The sequence below is a fragment of the Mandrillus leucophaeus genome, unplaced genomic scaffold (genome assembly GCF_000951045.1).
Source record: "Mandrillus leucophaeus isolate KB7577 unplaced genomic scaffold, Mleu.le_1.0 Scaffold109, whole genome shotgun sequence".
Classification (NCBI taxonomy): Eukaryota; Metazoa; Chordata; class Mammalia; order Primates; family Cercopithecidae; genus Mandrillus; species Mandrillus leucophaeus.
Window position 1 is genome coordinate 2,866,304 of NW_012099098.1, and position 3,182 is coordinate 2,869,485.

Consider the following 3,182-nt stretch of genomic DNA (forward strand, 5'->3'; position numbering starts at 1 on the left):
TCGGCGTCCCCTGGGCGGCGGCGCCTGCTCGGGGCGGCTTGATCCGCGGAGAGGGCCGGCTCCCGGGAACGAAGGATAGGGGCTGGCAGAAGGCGAGGACGGCTGGTCCTGAACTCGTCCAAGGGGGGCCCAGGCCCAGGAACGGGGAGTGGGCCCAGAGTGTGGGTGAGGGGTCTGGAAAAGCTCCGGGCCTGGCAGAGATTGGGCGGAGGACTGAGCCGATGGGAGGTTGGGGCCCCGGGATCGAGAATGGGGGACACTGGGCTGACAAGGAAGGTCAGGCCTGGGTTCAGGCGACCGAGAGTTTAGAGGACAACTAAGGCTGGAAAAGGGGTCCCCGGGCAGGGGCGGGAGACATGGGCAAGACCCGGGCCTCCTAGGGTTTGCAGTGAGGGGCGCTGGGAGGCAGTGGTGGCCCCAGGGTAGCGGCTCTAAAGAGATTAGGTTGGCTGCCAAGATCGGCGTCCTTTGGCGGCCCGGGTGCCCGGCCAGGGGTCGCTGGGACGCCCGGATCAAGGACAGTGCCCTGACCAGCCTGGGCAAAGTGGGCCTCGGCAACGGGACACTAAAGGCCGGCGAGATGGAGCTGCCGACTCTCGCGCCAGCCGGGCCTGGCACCCGCATCCAGTGCGAGAGGCCACTGCGTCCGACCAGCTGTCTGCGGCCCGTGGTCCCCACCGACGCGCGTCTCACCGGGGAGCAGGGGGGCGAGTGCGGCCCGGGGTAGCAGCGAACTGACCCCAGCGATTCCCTGCGGGGCGGCCCCGGCCCCTCCCGGAGCAAGGCAGCGGCGCGGAGCCGGGCGGGGGCGGAGGGCATGGGGGGGCGGGTCCCCTGACCTCGCTGGAGGCGAAAGGGCGGATCGGATTTGGAACCTGCGGGAGGCTTGGGTCAGAAGTGGCTCCCTGCGCCGCGGGGCCCCGCGGAGGGGCCCGGCTTTGTGGAGGATTATAGGCTCCCGCCCCACCCTACCTGCGTGTGTGTCGGTGGGTATCTGTGTGTGTCTGTGCGTGTCGGGCCCCCGCCCCTGCGGCTCTTGCCTCCGTGTGCACCTTGGCTCTGCACACACGGTATGTGTGTCCCCGCAACCTTCCAGACTCCCAGGGGGTGAATCTGTGGATCTTTGTCTGAGTTCTCTGCATCCGTGTGTGTGTGTGTGAATGTGTGGGTCCTTCGTGCCTGTGTCTGGTGTGTGTGTCTGCATCAGTCGGTGCGGGGGCCTAAGTCTTTGTGCGTGTCTCAACCTCTGTATTGTGTCTGCGATCCTTTTCTGTAGGGGTGTCTCTGTCACCTTTGCGTATCTGTGCGTATCTCTGGGGTTCTAAATGCTTCTGTGTGCTAGCGTGTCTCCCAGCGTGTGTGTGTGGGGGGGCGGGGTGGGGGGCTTTGTGCCTTCTTGTGTTTCTGGGCGCCTTTGTGTGTCTAGGTCGGGGAGAGTGGACGAGTAAATGTGGAGTTTCTCTCCCACATCTTGGTCCCCTCTTTGCTTAACCTGGAAACCCCAGGCCTGGACCCGCGAAGTTGGGCCTGGGCCTGGGCCTGGGCCGCCTTCTCCGGGCATCTGGGGCGCGGGCGCGGCTGCTTCAGGGAGAAGCCGGGCGGGCAAGACTTCGGCGCTCAGAGCCAGAGCCCCGAAGCGCCGAGCCCGGCTCGGGGCCGGCTGGCGGACCAGGCACTTTCTGCCCTCTGCTGGCCGCGGTCAGTCCCTGCAACCGGGGCTGGGCGACCACCTCCAGGCGACAGTCCTCGTTCCAGGCCCAGACCCTCTCCCTCTGCTTTAGGGTGCACATGGGAATCCTCTCCAGTCACAGGCCCTGCACCCCCAACTCCTGGCGCAGGGTTCCATCCCCTCCTCACCTTCCATGTGCCTGGCCTCTCCTACCCTACAGTTCTCCTTTCCCCCTCCTTGGCTGAATGAGGGCCCCTGCGACCTGGCCTCCCAGGCTTCTCTAACCCTTGGGTTGGCGTCCAGTGCCGATCCGGGGCCGCTGGCTGTGCCTAGAGGCGCATTCCCCCGACAACTCGAAGGCCTGATCTCACGGCAGGAGGACTTGTGGGCAGTCCCACTCCGTGCCGCGTCTGGTCTGTCCTGGGGCGCATGGATTCTCAGCGCCTCTCCCGCGCTCCTGCCAGTCATATCCCACGCCACCGAGGCGGATATAGGGCGGTCTGCCGCGATGCGGCCCGCGCCCAGATAGGGGCGCTGGCTGGATGGACGCCAGAGCCTGGCCGCCGTCTCTGATCCGGGGTGGGGCTGCTGAGTCCACACCCCTTGGGCCCCTCTCCATGCCTTCTCCGCTGTCCATTCATTCCCCCTACACACACACATACACACACACACACACCCTCCCTGTAGGCCCCGTTCCTTGCCCTTTGTCACTCCTCGTGTCCCGTTCTCCCTGCTGAGTTGGCCAGTCTCGGGTCCTTCGCACGCAGACGCGCAGAGGCCCTAGGTCTCTCCAGCACAATCGGGGCTCCCGCGCCTCTTCACCGCTTTCGTTGCTGAAGAAGCGGCCGACCGGACGGCACAGCAGGGGCCGAGGCCCAGAGCCGGCTCCTGCCCGCAGGCGGCGAACGGCACCTTGCTCCGCCAGGCTACCACGGGTGCGACCTGGGACCCGCATATTTTCCCGGGCGCCTCCGGCCTACGACGCGGGGGCCGCTGGCTCCGCGCAGGCGGCTCCGGGATGCTCTCCCGCTCGGATTTCAGCGGCAGAAACAGCCTCGGATTCTCTCCACCTGGGGAAAGACTGAGTCGGAGGCTCCGAATCACTGGAAGAAGCGAGAATGGAAAAGGAGGCTCTGGGGCGGAGGTCCCGGCTCCTTCCAGTCTGCTGACGCCCCGGCTCCATTGAGCCGTGCCCTTAGCCCCTCTCCTCTGCGCTACCCTCTTCCCTCGGGCACGGCTCTAGGAGTTGCCCTCCCCCACCTCACCCAGCCCTGTCCATCCCGCCCCGGGCTGTCTGGACTGTTTTGTGCTTCTGACCAGAGCCAAAGCCACACTGCCCCCTCCCAGTTTACCATCCCAGCTGGAGGCACGGATCTGGGGCAGCGCAGGGTGCAGTCCTGGCCAGGTTCGGAGGAGTGGGAAGACAAGGACCAGGAGCTGCGAGTGTCTCTCCACTCTGCCTGGAGAGGCAGGGCTGCAGAAAGCCTGGGCCGTCCCTCGCTGCCCCGGCGCC